At 39.6% G+C, this 16,043-nt stretch overlaps 1 protein-coding gene across 2 annotated transcripts in view; it reads right to left on the bottom strand.

Moving 5' to 3' along the window:
* The window catches only part of PRKG1 (protein kinase cGMP-dependent 1), a 903,020-nt gene that overhangs the window by 732,380 nt on the left and 154,597 nt on the right, over positions 1-16,043 (bottom strand). The window lies entirely within an intron of this gene.

Raw genomic sequence — 16,043 nt, forward strand, 5'->3', positions numbered from 1 at the left:
GTTAGGCTGGCTGGTCTATAATTCCCTGGATCCTCTTCCACCCCCCCCCCCGCCCCTTTTTGTAAAGATAGGTTTTATGTTTGTTTTTCTCCAATCTTCTGGGACTTCATCTGTCCTCCATGAGTTCACAAAAATAATTGCTAATGGTTCGGAGACGGCTTAAACTAGTTCCTTATGAATTTCATCAGGCCCTGCCAACTTGAATATATCTAACATTTAAATGTTCTTTAACCTGTTCTTTCCCTATTTTGGCTTGTGTGCCTTTCCCCTTTGTTGTTAATATTACTTGTGTTGAGTATCTGGCACCATTAAACCTTTTTAGTGAAGGCTGAAGCAAAACAGGCGTTAAACACCTCAGATTTCTTGATGTCATTATTAGCACTCCTTGCCTGCTAAATAGAAGGCCTACACTTTCCTTCTTCTTTCGTTTGCTCCTAATTATTTAAAGAACTTCTTACTGCCTTCTATTCTAACCTCTTGTTGTCCCTTGCTAGGTGTAACTCACACTGTCCCTTTGCCTTTCTGATTTTACTCCTACATGCTTGTGCTATTTTCTTGTACTCCTCCTTAGCAATTCATCCATATTTACACTTTGTAGGATTCCTTTTTGATTTTCTGGTCATTAAAGAGCTTCTGATGGAGCCATATTGGCCTCTAACTATTCTTCCAATCTTTCCTTCGCATCCAGATAATTTGCAGTTGTGCCTTTAACATTGTCTCCTTGAAAAACTGCCAGCTCTTCTGAATGCCTTTATCCCTTAGATTTTCTTCCCACAAGACATTACCTACCAGTTCTCAATTTGTTCAATACTTCTGCTTTTTTGAAGTCTATTGTCCTCATTCTGCTGCTCTCACTCCTTCCTTTCCTTAGAATCATGAAAATCTGCCATTGCATGATCACTTTCACCCAAATTGCCTTCCACCTTCAGTTTTAGAACAAATTCTTCATTGTAGTATGAGAATAAAAAAAGATTTTATGAAAAACTGACCATTTATATTTGCATGCCAACCCAATGGGTAAGCTCTATATATCACAATTCAACCCTGTGAACAGATGAGATACTTCACTATTCAGTACCCAATAGATACATAAAAGCACTATCTATATTTCATTCTTCTATTGTTTATATATTTGTGAGTTTGTCTTGATGTTTAGTTAATGTAGAAATTGTTTTATTAATAATTAAATGTGGTTACACGGAAGTACTTTGTAATATCAGATTCATTAGCCTATGTTTGGATTGTTTTTTTTCCAGTATTGAACTGTTGAGCTTTACACTGGCCACAGTACGTTCACTGAAACATATATAAATCTGATCAGACTGGATTAGCTATCAAACAAAGGTGGTCCTCAAGGAGTTAGCCGGCTCAGCAGCCTGTTCCAAAGAGGAAACACCATCCGTCCTGCCTAAACAATTCAGGAGAAAACTCAAGGAAAATCTCATTGAATTTTCCACTCCCTCAGTCCCTCCCACAGATTCTCTCATTGGAAGGTGCAAAGGGCCCATTACTTAATTTAAATATTGCTGTGGTTAAATGAATTATTAAACACAAGACCAAATGAGAAAGTAACTAATACTCTGCCCACATTAGAATTTTAATGTTATAAAGTTGGTGAACATTCTTAAATGCTAAAGTTCTTTTTTCCCTCCTGATTATTAAACTGGTACAGAGGAACACAGGATACCTCTCTGTACAGCCAATAACCCATGTTGCCCAGTATCATGTCCTAACACTGGCTGGTGCTAGATACATAAATGAAGATGCCCAAAAAAACCAAAACAAACCACCACCACAGACCTCTACAATGACAATTATGGAATAACCTGCCCATTATGGAAGTTTCTTCTTACTCCCCTCCCACTAGTTAGTAATTAATGTCCTGAAGCATATGGGTTTTGTACTTTTTGTTTTTAATCCTTTCTAATGTAATTGTGGATGTTTTCATTATCTGCATAAATGTCTAACAATTTTTTCTAATTCTGCTAAGTTTGATTAAGCTCTCTTATAGCAGCAAACTTACACAGTTAAATGGAAATACATTTTCATAACACATTAATCAGTTTTAAATATGCTGTTTTACAGATTCATTGGATTTCTTCTCATCTATTATGAGAAAGGGTAAATTGAAACACCCAATATAACATCTCTGCACAGTATTCTTCATTATTTTGTACATCTATAAACACATCCTCTCTTATCTGTTATTTAAAGTGCTAAGCATTATTGTGTAAGTTTTAGAAAAATATCGAGAAAAAAAATTTTTGCTATACAGAAAAAGTAAAACAAATGTATTTGACCTGTAACTCAGACTGGCCAGGAAACAAAATTCCAGTTCACAAAAACATTGAGGTTTTGGAATTTTCATTCCACTTCACTCTGCTCCAATTAATATTTATTTCTACAAAGTGGAATAGCTGCAACAGAAGAGACTGAAAGAGAGAGACAGATAAACTGGTGTTTAGGGCACTTACATGGGATTAGCAGGCTCAAGTCCCTGTTCTGAATCAGGCATCTCCTACACTAAACACTGGGCTACTGGATATTTTTGGATGTGGGATTTTTCTCCCTCACTCTCTGATAAGTAATTCCTTCTTGGACGTTAGAAACTTTTCAACAAGAGTTTAAATAGATACGTTTCTGCAGAAAGTTTGATGAATTGATATTTTCCACCAAAAAATGTTTCATTGACAACTTCCAGACCAGCTATACCTGTAACTACTATCATTCTGTATATATGTGTATACTCATTACATAAGGCACCCAAACACCGCCAATAACAAAATACAATTTTTTATTAGTCGCGTTATTCAAATGTGACCATGTAATTTACAAATTAATATCCACAGGAAGCAGAATAATCTCTCTCTAGAATTAGGGAATAAAAAATTATTTTCAAGAAGCATAACTGTTAAGGTAGTTTGAATTTTGAAAGAAAGGTTACACTAAGTAGATATGCAGTTATGGAGGACTTTGATTTTTACTGTGCTAAATATAAAAATGACAGTACATAAACACAACAGAAAAACTTTTTTCCTAAGAGTTTGACCATCTTCAACAGATGCTCTTTAATATTACTTTGATATGGAAAAAATAAGCAGAGTAATTGAACATTCAACAACACTCTTGTTAAATCTTGAAGATTGCTAGAAGTAGGTTGACAATTATTGGTTCAAAAGCATTTGTTCCCACATCTTTTTAATAATGTTCACATATACCTTGTTTTTAATAGTCTGAAACAAATACATTTTAATATAGGCTTATACAGTAAATGCATGAAAAAGACTGCACAGATTATTAATGTAAAGGTATTTAGTAATAACTTCTTGTTATTTTGAAAAAAGCATCCAAGTGTCATGACTTCCAATTGTAGTAATGCTAAATTTAAACAATTTTAACAATTTCAGATTTTTTTCCCCCAATAATATTTAAGAAGTCTTCACCTACAAAAGCGAGCTACAGGCTCCTTCTCTATCTGTACACTGATGGATTTTGCATTTTTAAAATTCACAAAAAGCTATTTAGATGCATAAGGCCGTCAATTAAATGTCAAAATTGGTTGCCCAAGCCACATCTGAGACTGCTGCAGGAATTGTATAGCTTTTTTGAATCAATGTATAATTTATGGTGATTTTCTTGTGTTGCAAGCTTTTTCACACTGCATTAATAAAAAGCCTACAGTTTCTAGTTTGTGGAAGAAGTCTTCTTAAAAAAAAAATTGTGCTTGTGTTGTCAACTTATAATGGGATTTAAGAAATACTAACCAAATTATGTTTTATTTCTCTCCACGTATACAAATATAGTCATATGCATTTTAATGTATACGAATATATGCACAATGCAGCCCACTCTCCCCAGGTGCCCATTCAGGGTCATTGGTATCTGGTCAATTCACCAAACAAACACTGAGGCTGTAGAATTATGGATAAACAACACAAAAGTACCATTACGAAACAGTTACAGAAACAGCAGAACTGTTTACCTGAAATGAACATTCTTTGAGAAATGTGTTCTTGGTAACTTAAATCTAAGAACAACAAAATATAACACATCTGATGCAGCAGTCAAGACTAGGGATGGATCTGATATTAGATTTCAATCTGAACATCTTCAAAGTTTGAGGTATGGATGGAGACTGAGTGCTCAGAACCTCTATTCTGTGTCAGAGTTATGAAAAGCATTGACTGTGCAGAGTAATATACAGTATCCATCACTACTGTGATAGAAAATTAAAAATGAAAAAATGGTAAAAATTCAGATATGAATATCTTCAGGTATGGGAACAAGTAACATTTTTTTCCCAGTTAAATACACTTTTTCTTCCATGCTTTACGAATCAGCAGCATGAACAAATTTCTTTTTAGACGTATTAAAAGTTTTTTTAAATGCCAAAACATTTGTTTAGAATGGCATATTTGAGGTTCATATGAGAGCCTATAAGATGAACATTATCAGTAGGTTTATCTATTATACTTGCTGACTGTGACAGTCTATACTATTATGGTTATCACTTTTACAAGACTATGATACATTTTGTGAGGTATCATTTGAAAAGTCATTGTCCTGGTAAAATATGTGTACCAATATTCAGAGTAACAGCCATGTTAGTCTGTATTCGCAAAAAGAAAAGGAGTACTTGTGGCACCTTAGAGACTAACCAATTTATCTGAGCATAAGCTTTCGTGAGCTAGAGCTCACTTCATCGGATGCATACTGTGGAAACTGCAGAAGACATCCTTACATGTAAGGAGAGTGATCACTTTAGATAAGCTATTACCAGCAGGAGAGTGGGGTGGGAGGAGGTATTGTTTCATGGTCTCTGTGTATATAATGTCTTCTGCAGTTTCCACAGTCTGCATCTGATGAAGTGAGCTGTAGCTCACGAAAGCTTATGCTCAAATAAATTGGTTAGTCTCTAAGGTGCCACAAGTACTCCTTTTCTTTGTACCAATATTGTATGTAAAGTTATAAGTTTCTGCTGTATAACATTGCTGTAACATGTTCCAAAGTTAGAAAGGCAGACTCAAACAAGTTCTTCAAATCCAAAGATACCCTGCTGCCCCCAGCCAATTATCAGCATAATCACCTAGTTAAACAGCTACTCCTTGGCAGGAAGAAAGGCGTGAATAAGAAATTTACATTGCGTCACAGGAACTTTTCAAGCCTCATGACCGCAATAGAATACTTGTGACCTGAACCCCAGTTGGGGGGTAATCCTCAAAGAGGGGAGGGTGGTATCAGAGAGAGACTGTGGCCTCCATTTTACTTCTCCTCCTTCCTTTTCAACATCAACGATTCTCAAAGAGCAAAACTAATGGGGAGTGGTCCCAAGCTCGAAGGAGGCTTAGCCTGTGAAATTTACAACAAAGCATGGTGAGACAAAATCTTTGCTTTTAAGTTTACTTAGCATGTTAAATTAGAGTAATACACAAGCTAATACCTTTTATTTTCTTTTTTTAAGCAATCCTGACTTTTATGCATCAATACTTGTAATCACTTACAATCTATCTTTCTGTAGTTAATAAGCTTACTTTATTGTTTAATCTTAACCAGTGTTTTTGGATTAAGTTGTATGGGAAACTCCATTTGGGATAAACTAGGCTGGTGAACATTTTCCTTTGATGAAATGACGGCCGTTCTACGGTACTTGCATTGTTCAATAGCGAGCTGGATAGTATAATATGCACTTTTCTGGGGGAACAAGGCTAGGACTAGAGAGCACGTGGGTGTTGCCCTGTGTGTAATTCATGAGTGTTCATGTGTTCAGCTGGGAGTGAATTTACATGATGAAGGCTGTGTGAGCAGGCTAGGGATGGCTGTTCTGACTGTAAAAGGCATCCCAGGTGAGAGAGTTAAGGGGACACCTCCGTTCAACAGTCCAGAGTGTACCATGGGTAATGTCACACTGACCACCTTTTCTTTTGTAATCCAACCATCAGATAGAACACACTGATATAGATAAATTCCAGAGAAGGAGCACAAGAGGAAACATTTGGTTTTAGACATGGCGTATATCATACCACATCATTAGTGAGAAGTAACTTCCACACACAAGTCAGAACTGTTAACACAAAGCAGAGCTGGATGTATGAAAATGCTGCACATTCTTTACACATGTACCTTTTCCAATTTTTACAACATGTTTAAAATTGCGAAGTTCCAGCAATATTTTGCCTAAAGAGAGGGTACAAGACAACAAATAACTTCACTGGGCCTCCCCCTATATCTGACCCTGAACTGTTGGTTTTTTTTCATTTAGGACTTGTCTACACTGCTACTTTACAGTGCTGCAACTTTCTCACTCAGGAGTGTGAAAAAACACACACACCCCTGAGCGCTGCAAGTTTCAGCGCTGTAACGTGGCAGTGTAGACAGTGCTACAGGCCTGGGAGCCCCCCTCCCAGTGCTGGGAGCTACTTCCCCTCATGGAGCCGGGTTTTACAGCACTGGGAAAGCTCTCCCCACTGCTGGTGCTGCCACTACACACCCACGTTGCTAGTGAGGACATGCCCTTAGACTAAGTTAAAGGTGGTGGGGACACTTAGGGAAATATCAGGGCAGAAAGTGACTGTCTGATTGAGACTACCACTTCTTAGGCTTTGAGGGAAACCACGGCTCTCAAGCAGGAAACAAAGAACCAATTCAACTGCACATAGAAGTAAAACATATACCCCATATGATTTTAAAAACCAAAACACTAACATAAAATGTCTGCTAAATTTATTTAATTCTCAAATTATTCTCTGCTGGGGCAAACTGGCTTGATTCCAGGCAAAGATGTTATCTTACATGTACAGGTAACAGCAGATTTTTATTGTTTGTGCAAGAGACAAGTCTCCACCTGGTCATTGAAAATTTCATCATTCCAGTGGAACATGCCTATTGTAGGTGATCTGGAGAATTCTCTCTCTAGTGGATATTTGTTCACATCATAAAAATCAATTTCTTCACCACAGCATGCTTTCTAAGGAACCTCCAAGGTGTTGGTAGGGATTGTGGGATGTCTCTGCAGCTAATTCAGATTATACACAAATGGGAGGGTAGTCCACTCTCTGTACTTGCTCTATAGTGCAGATTATTCTAGTCCAAGGTCTGTCTTGATATGCAGAACTCTCCAAGGGACTGGCCCAAACTGCCTAAGATATCACTTCTCCCTCCAGGACTACAATCTCTCATGACAACTACATTACACTAGAACACACTGTCAAAGAAGCAGAGGTTCATGAGTGTCAGAGACAGAACTTTCATGGGCACTAGACTGTAGAGCTCACTCCCACAAAAGAGAGAAGGATAATTACTTTCTAATCAAAAAGCAAAATTCATTTCTTCAACTTAGCTTTCCCGGAAAAGGTCTTCTCTCTCTCTCTTTCTCCTCCCCGATCCCACTCCACACACAGACACACGATGGGAAACAGGGAGAGTTGCTGTTATTTCTATTTTTTCACTACTTAGATAAGTGATGAGGACTACATAACTAAAACACAGGCAGAGAAATACTGAAAATGGTGAGAAGGACTGGGCAAATAGCATGAGCCCATACTGGTTCCCAAGCCTGGACTAAGGTTTAAAAGTGTCATAGAACCTCATTTTGATTGGGCTCTGGTTTCAGTGTGAACTTTCCATACAGTCTTAGCACTATCCACTACTTCCTTGACTTACACAATCCATTCTGGCCTCCTTGCCTTGTCTCCCAACCTTCAACCTCTAAACGTATGACACAAGGCATGTGACAAAGTGGCCAGATAGTGGGACACCTGTATTTTGTTAAGCATCATGCCAGAGTTGACAGATTATATTGGTTTCAACTATAAAACTTGTTTTAAAAAGGATATTTTTTCAGTTTTAAAGAAAGAAAACTGGAGAAATTCCATTCCACCAGCCATAAAGACTACTCCCCCAATGGACTGTCAGCAGAAATTGAACCCGGACTTTCAGATCTCTAGAACAGACCTTTATCACTTCAGCTAAAGCAGTAGTTCTCAACCAGGGGTCTGGGAGCCCCTAGGGTGCCTTGATCAGGTTTCGGAGGGACCTCCAAGCAGGGCCAGCATTATACTCGCTGGGGCCCAGGACAGAAAGCCGAAACCCACTGTATGGGGCTGAAGCCCAGGTCCCTGAGCCCCGCTGCCTGGGGCTAAAGCTGAAGCCTGAGCAATGTAGCTTCATAGGGGCCCCTGTGGCATGGGGACTCAGACAGTTGCCCTGCTTGCTGCACCCTAATGCCAGCCCCGGCTTTTATATGCAGAAAACCATTTATTGTGGCACAGGTGGGCTGTTGGGTTTTTAATAGCATATTGAAGGGCCTCAAAAAGAAAAAGGTTGAGAACCTCTGTGCTAAAGGAATAACTGTTATCCTCTCTGTGGACCTAGGTGGGGAAAATGACATAAGCTCTCTCAGCAGGTCATAACCACTTGCAAGACAACAGCAGAAAGTTGTGTTCTATTCCTGACAGGAGAGTGTAGTCAAGTGCTTACAGACAGGACAGCCAAACGCACATTGGAACGTTCACTCTGAAAAGCTGAGCAGATGTGACTTGAGAATGCCATTTTAGAGACCTGGATTCTATTTCCTCTCTGACAGTCTAATTTATGCAAAACTTATGATTTCTGGTTGATGTTATGAAATTGCTGTATCCTTCAGTGCCTCAGGGTGTACTAAATAAGCCATTTGCTAATGAGCTGTGTCACCTGGGCTAGGGAGATCTGACAGGAACAATTAAGAGTCATTAATTTAAATAATTTTCCATTCAGATGGAAGCACCCTTGAAAAAGGAGATGGCTTCAGCCTAATGAAATCGGTTCTTCCCCACATTGTCTGCAGAGGGTGGGGTTGGAGCAGTGGAAAATCCCCAACAGACATGAAGAAACAAAGATGAAAAAAAGTGTTAGGAGTTACTGTTTAAAAAAAAAAAAGAAAGAAGAAGAATCTTGTTCATTAAGTGGGGAACTTAGTAATTGTCTGTCATGAACAATGGAAGGAAGGCTGCTGCAGGACTCTGAGAAGTCTTCATGGCCATGAAGACAAACCTGAGATGGAGGAGTCCAGAATTGGAGCCTTGGGACCCCTGAAGATAGTGAACAAAATCCAAAGAACACTCAAAAGTGGCAAGGAATACAAGGGAATGAATTGCACACACGTGGTTATTATATTGCCCAGAGATCCATGCACAGGAGAGGAGGACATACCCTAAAACTGGGGGAGGAGGGCACAGCTGCCTGAACTGTGGATCTACTCCCCCATGCAGCCTTTTCCCCCTAGACCCTGCCCACACACCACCCATTCTCCCCAAGACCCTGCCCCACCACTTCCCCTGAGGCCCTGCTCCTGTGCTGCCTTTCCCCCCACCCCTAAGACCTAGCTCCCTCCTCTCCACCACCCCCCCCTCCCTCCATTGCTCGCCATGACCCCATCACCCCTTATTCTGGCACCATAGCCATGCACCTTTTTCGATTTGTCTATGAGTAAAGTGTGATTGGATTAGAAATTCCTCTGCAAAGTCTGTACATTACTTGCTTCAACTACCACGTGTCCCTGAAGGGACAAACTATAAATCAAAGTACCCATGAAGGCACGGTTAAGGGAAGGGAGTGCTTGAATAATTACGGGGTCTTGGGGGTGCTCAAAATTGATTTGGGGGACCTAGGGCAGCAGGATTTGGGGTACCATTTCCTAGAGGTAGTACCAGACAGTCTGTACCCAGCAGTGTTCTCATGTACTTAAGTATTTTGAGGTATTTTTCACACTTGTACTTAGTACTTTAAATATTCTGTACTTAGGACTTACATTTAGGTACTTTTTAAAAAGGTACTTAAAAAGCATAAATAACTTTTTGAAATCTAAGTACTTTTAAAAACAATTTTTTTTAAACAATCACAGCTATTCTGCATTCTGGCTGGCCCCCATTGCCCACTGTATTGGCTTGGGTGCTCAGGCCCTGAGTTCCATTTGACAGTTGTTGTTTTTTTTCATTGGCCCTGCTGCTACAGCAGCAGGATGATGCCCCACTCCCTTCTCTTCTGTAATGCTGGACAAATAGGGTTGCCAATTTTGGTTGGATGTATTCCTGGAGGTTTCATCACATGACAATGTTTAATTAAAGCTTCATCTTTAATTCCTGGAGACTCTGGGACAATCCTGGAGAGTTGCCTACCCTATGGACAAATCCTTTTGCCAAAAAGGAACTGTCTTCAGAATGACATGTTTGAAATTATGCTGGTACTGAAGAAAAATGCCCACACACATGCACAAACAAAATGAAAAGGAAATTTATAAATTTATTTACATTTGAAAGATTTTTTCATGGTATTCAATGCTTACTTGTATATATGAATAAAATCCTGTTGCTCTTTTTATTTCTCTTCCACACTGTGCTTATATTACTTAGGTTGTTGTCATCCATATATTAGACAGACAATTGCAGGGAATACAGGTGTTGAAAGTACTTGTACTTATATACACATAAGTACTATTTCCACAGCATACTTGTACTTATAAATACTTCTTTAATGGTGTACTTGGCATTTATATGCAAGTCCTTTTTATCAGTACTTACAGAAATACTGGCACTCAGGAGGTATGTCCGAGAAGCCAGAGACTGTGGCTGGTGCCTGCCCAGGCGAGTTTAGAAGCACACAGATCCAGATCATGGATCCAAATTCAGCTAACTGGTGTTCATCAAAGAGAGGGAGCTCAGCCAAGACTGTAAACACCCTCCATGCCCTGAGGTGACTTTGTGCAACCCCTCAGTAAACTTATTTGTAAAATGGGAATGATACTTGTGTATCTTCTAGGGGAGATGGATGAGGCTTTGTTCAATAATAAATGCATAGAAATATAAACAGCAATCAGTAGAGGTCACACATGGACTCCCAGATGAATGAACCTTTCCTTAGGCTAAAAAGTATTTGGATGGGGATCTCTCTCATTCTGACTTTGTGGGACCATTGAACAGAAAGTCTAATTAAATCAAAATGCTGAATTTCCACAAAATATGGCATACTTAAAAGTCCTGCTTCCTACTTCTCAAATTTTTTCAGTTATCCGAAATGTTGTAGCTAAAATTTTCCTCACATCACTGTGAACATGTCACCCACTTCTCATTTCCCTTCTGCAGCTTCTATACTTTTTCCACATTAAGACCAAACTACTTGCCCTCATGTTCAAACCTCTGTATGCTTCTGAACCTGTCTAAACCTCTTCTTGTTCTTATTCTCTTGCATCCTATGCTTCACCTTCTTTTCTCCTATTATTGCTGCTCTTGTCTCTTTCCCCTATTTACAATTATATGTCTTTTATCATACCATCTGACACATGTAGAAAAAGACAAGACTGCCTTCTTCTTGCGTTCCAAGTAACCTCAATCTTTCCTCAAATCTCACTTCATCTATCTTCTCGTCATTGGTCTCCATTCTGGCCCTACCCACTGCAGCTCTACTTCTTGATGATGAAAGAAAGAAACAGAAAGCATAAGAACAAAGAGTGAGAGAAAAAAAAGTGAAATGAGATAAAGAACAAAAACTTCACATAATCCTGAGCAAACAGCCCTTTCTGCTGGCACCATTCCCTTTTCATTGCTTGCTGTTCTCTCCTAGCCCTTTACTACCATCTGGCCATCATGCCATATTGTCATTACTTGTTCTGATATATTATTTAGATTATGAGATCAAAGAAGGGATTGTGTCTTCTTATAGGTCTATAAAACACGATGAAAACCAGTTATAAAAATAGTTCCACCACCTAGCCCCTTTGCCTTGAAGACTGACTAAATTAAGTTTAGTTAGCTTTTACACTATGTTAATAATGCTGAAATAACTTATGGTGCACAGACTGAATACATATTTTAATTTCTTTTCTGAAGAAAATTAAGTAAATGACAAATAAATATGCACTTGGATGTTAGAAACTAGAGACAGTGGAGCTGATTCTCCTGTCACTTTACATCAGTGTCATTCCATTGGCTTCAGCAGAGTTATAGAGTAATAGAGTAAGCTTACCATGTGGACTTTACATGACAATGATCACAGAGAGAAACTTACTTACATAAGGCCAAAGTTCTTCAGAGTATTAATATACGATGTTCTCATGTTAAATTTACTCAAGACCTCATTCACATGAAAATGGGTATGATACCCTTATGCTCTTAGGAAATGTTGAACATTAATGACTATAGGTAGGAATATCATTGATGCACAAATAGAACATGAAATCCCCTATTTCATTATCTATTTTTATTTCATCTATTTGCATGAGGGAATCATTGTTAAATGACAAAACCATTGAGTTATAAGCAGTGCTGTATCAACCCTTTTAAGGTGCTCATATGGCCCTCATTACCACAGTATCTGACCACCTCACAAGCTTTAATTTGTTTTTCCTCATAACACCCCTGGAAGTATAAGGAAGTGTAGTTAACCCATTTAACAGCTTGGGAACTGAGGCATAGACACTCTAAGTGACTTCCCCAAGATTACCCAGGAAGTCTTTAGAAGAGGAGGGACCCAAACCTATGTCTCCCAAGTCCTAGGCTAAAGCCATAGTCAATAGAACATTCTTCGGGAAAGGAATAAAAATCAGTACTTGCATAACAGAAAGATGTGTGGAGGAGTGAGTAATGAGGGAAACAAAAGAACTGTAAGAGCTATAGACTTGGGATTAAGTAAAGTAGAACTCATTTAACTGAAAAAAATTCTCATAATAGGAGCTGTTTAATTCTGGATCAAGTGAACGAAGATGCATGGCACCTTTAAAAAATATTATACATAAATATATATAAAAAGATGGGGGAAGGGAGCAAAGGAATAAAAACAAGAAAATAACCTCTTTGAAACTAAATACCTCTAATTTCAGAGGTAATTCAATCACAACCTGACATGAAGTCAGAGAAAGATCCGTGTCCTTGTGTAATGCCTTCATTCTCCACTTCAGCTGAAACCAAGAAGAAAGATTGGCAAAAAGAAGGCATACAGAGAGAATGTCATAATTCTATGTGTAGAATTTATAGACAAAATTTATCTGAGAGTTAAAAGTGTAAATAATTACACTAGTTAGTAAAAAAAAATCAAAAAACAGTTTGAAAGGATGTACAGTCAAGGGTCCTGATTTAGCATAGTGTTACTGTATTTTTGTACTGGTGATGAGGGGTTACACTGAAGACAGTATGGTAGAGAGTGATGTGGAAGTAGTAACATTATTTTAGGAGCCTTAAGTGTGATTTTTCACTTTAAATATTTAACTTTTTAATAATGTTCTAATGATGTGTGCTCAATGTATAATTATTTACAACTTGAATTGCCTTAATCAAAGCTGTTCCATAAGAATTGCCTCAATTTTTATGTAGACATTTAAAAATTATTTCTTGAATGGTACTACAAGATGTAGCTCTATAGAGATCACTCAGTAGCCCTTATAAGGCAAGGCTGTCTATTGCTCTATGCATCTGTGCAATGGAGAAGGGAGGCATAGAAAGCCCCAGCATATGCTACCCACATCACTGGTCAGGGCTTGAGCAGTGGGGAGTGCGTCATAGTCAGTGGAACTGGAGTCAGAGGACCCATATTTGTAGCTGAGGGTGGGGAACGGACAGACTGACTCCCAGTACACCAGCTATCACAGATGGAAAAGTAATCTGATATATAGGGCAATAGCAGATTACTTCCCTGCTGGAGCTAGTGGAGAACCAAGGAGGGAATTGTAACTCAGTCATAAATCCTTCCCTGGGCTGTTCTTGGCAGGTAAAACCACAGAATCTAGGCTAAGGAATTTAGCAGATCTGGAATTACCTTTACAAAGCATAGAAAACCCCTCGTGGTCAAGCCAGAGTTTAGGAGCTTTATACTCTATCAAGATTCTCAGATCTACAGCGTTCACACTGGAATTCTGCAAACATACATAGTTGTTTTTTTTTTTTTTTAATGTTCATGGAAAGGGAACTGAAGAAAAATTAGGAATTCAAACTATGGAGCACAGGGACTTTAACTGTCAAAACTCCACTAGATCCAGTGGAACTAGCATGTTTTATACACCACGGGGCTGGGGATGCCTATGGGCATAGATTGGGGGGCATTCCCCCCCAGAGGCAACATGTAAGGGGTATGCAGGGTCACATGCCACTGCCTCTCCCCCTCATCCCCATTTCTGCAAGTGCAGAGCTGTCCAGGTGAGGGAGAGAGCCCTTTCAGTTTGCTGACTCTGCAGCTGGAGGCCACCTCCTGGGTCCTAGTGCCAGTCATCCTCCCTTCTATGTGCGCTTGGTATCCTATATGGCCACCATCTTGTTTTCCGTACAACGGTGAGTGCCAGCAGTGGGGCAGGGAAGAGGGGCAGGGGTAGTAGAGAAGAGGAGGGAATAGAGGGGTGTGTGGAGTGGTAAATCAGAAACCCAGCATGTGTCCCCCTCAATGGTGGCAGCAGTGGCAGCTGGAGCTCCCCCATCAAGCAGGCTCATCAAACGCACACCCCGACAAGTCCCACTCCCCTGCTCCTGGACCACCCCAACAAGCCTCCCGCACCCAAGTCCCCACCTGACTGAGCCCCACTCAGAGCACCCAGATCCCCCCTGCCAAGCCCGATCCCCCCACAGCCAGACACCTCCCATGAGCCCCAACCATCTTCACCTGGATCCCCCCTGCAGAGTCCCATTGCCCCTGCACCCAGAACCCTCCCCCAACAAGCTCCTGTACATCCAAATTCCCCACTGAGCTGCCTGCACCCAGATTGCCCCACACCTGGATCCCCCAACATTAAGCTCCTCCACACTTGGATCCTGCTGGGCTGAGCGTGCCTGCCCACACCTGGTACACCTGGCACAGAGGGGCAGGACCCCAGGATGTGTCTGGGGCAAGCCTGACCTTGCCCTGTGTCAGGGAAGGGTGCAGCCTCACCACCAAAGTCTCTGTCCCGGGTGCAGGATCTCCCTTCTCCATTCAGCCAGTGGTCTGTGCTCCCCGCTGCCATGGTGAAGACTCCACAGTTAATTTATCAACAAATAGAATTTGCAGAATTTTAAAATATTTTGTGCAGAATTTATTTTTTTGGTGCAGAATTCCCTTACAAGTAAAGAATAGAATCCATGAAAAGAATGTTTTCAATGTGATTTGAGAAAATAGTGTTGATAGTAAACTAATGAGAGATTTTTCCAGTGAAACTAACACTAAAGTCTATAGAAATTCTATAACTCTCATGGAGTAATGTAAGCCCAGGTCTTCCAATGAAGAGTCAAATCCTCTTTAGTACTCCCCAACCAGATTCTACTGACAAAATGGCAGCCTGAGGAACCCTTTCTTCGCATTCGTCCCTGTACCTTGGCCCAAAATTCCTCTCCAAGGCACGCAACAGGAACCAACAGAGTCAACATTGGTTCTGTAGTTATTTCCTCTCAGATTTACCAAGGGACGATGCTGCAAAGAATGGCTGTCACCAGCCATGCTCCTTGCATATATTAGCGTTAGCACAGGTTTGGATTTTGAGCATTTTGGAAATCTTTTGTACTGAGAGATGGCATTGAACAATGCATGCAAAAGTCTATGAACCTTAACTTACCACATTACTAAATAAAAAAATAAAAAAAAACCCCACATTTGAAACAAGTGTTCTGTTTCAACGTGGTACATTTTAAAGTTAAGTAAAAATGATTATTTCTGACATTTCATACAATCAAACTGATTTTTTTTAAATTACTTGCCTTTTCATATAATATGGGAAAAACCTGTCTAGCGAGCTGGTTTTTTTACTCTCCCATTTACTAATTCACAGTGCAGAATATTGTTCTAATGCATAAATATATAAATATCAAAAGCTGAAGAAATCAAATCTGTGCCTTGAGAAAGGAATTAGCCTTAAAAGGATGGAAAAATGAAAGCTGTTTTAGGAAACTGCTGAAGAATTTTGCAACTGGAGAGCATTATTAAGAGTTTGGCAAGAAATTTTGTTTAAAAGCATGGCTTACTGCCTTAAGCATCCTTTTGTTTAAATGAACAATCTAAGTATAGGAAATGAATTCATAGATACATGTTTTCCAGTACATTGTTCAGAGACTTGAACCAGT

Source organism: Lepidochelys kempii, chromosome 7 (genome assembly GCF_965140285.1).
Source record: "Lepidochelys kempii isolate rLepKem1 chromosome 7, rLepKem1.hap1, whole genome shotgun sequence".
Classification (NCBI taxonomy): domain Eukaryota; kingdom Metazoa; phylum Chordata; order Testudines; family Cheloniidae; genus Lepidochelys; species Lepidochelys kempii.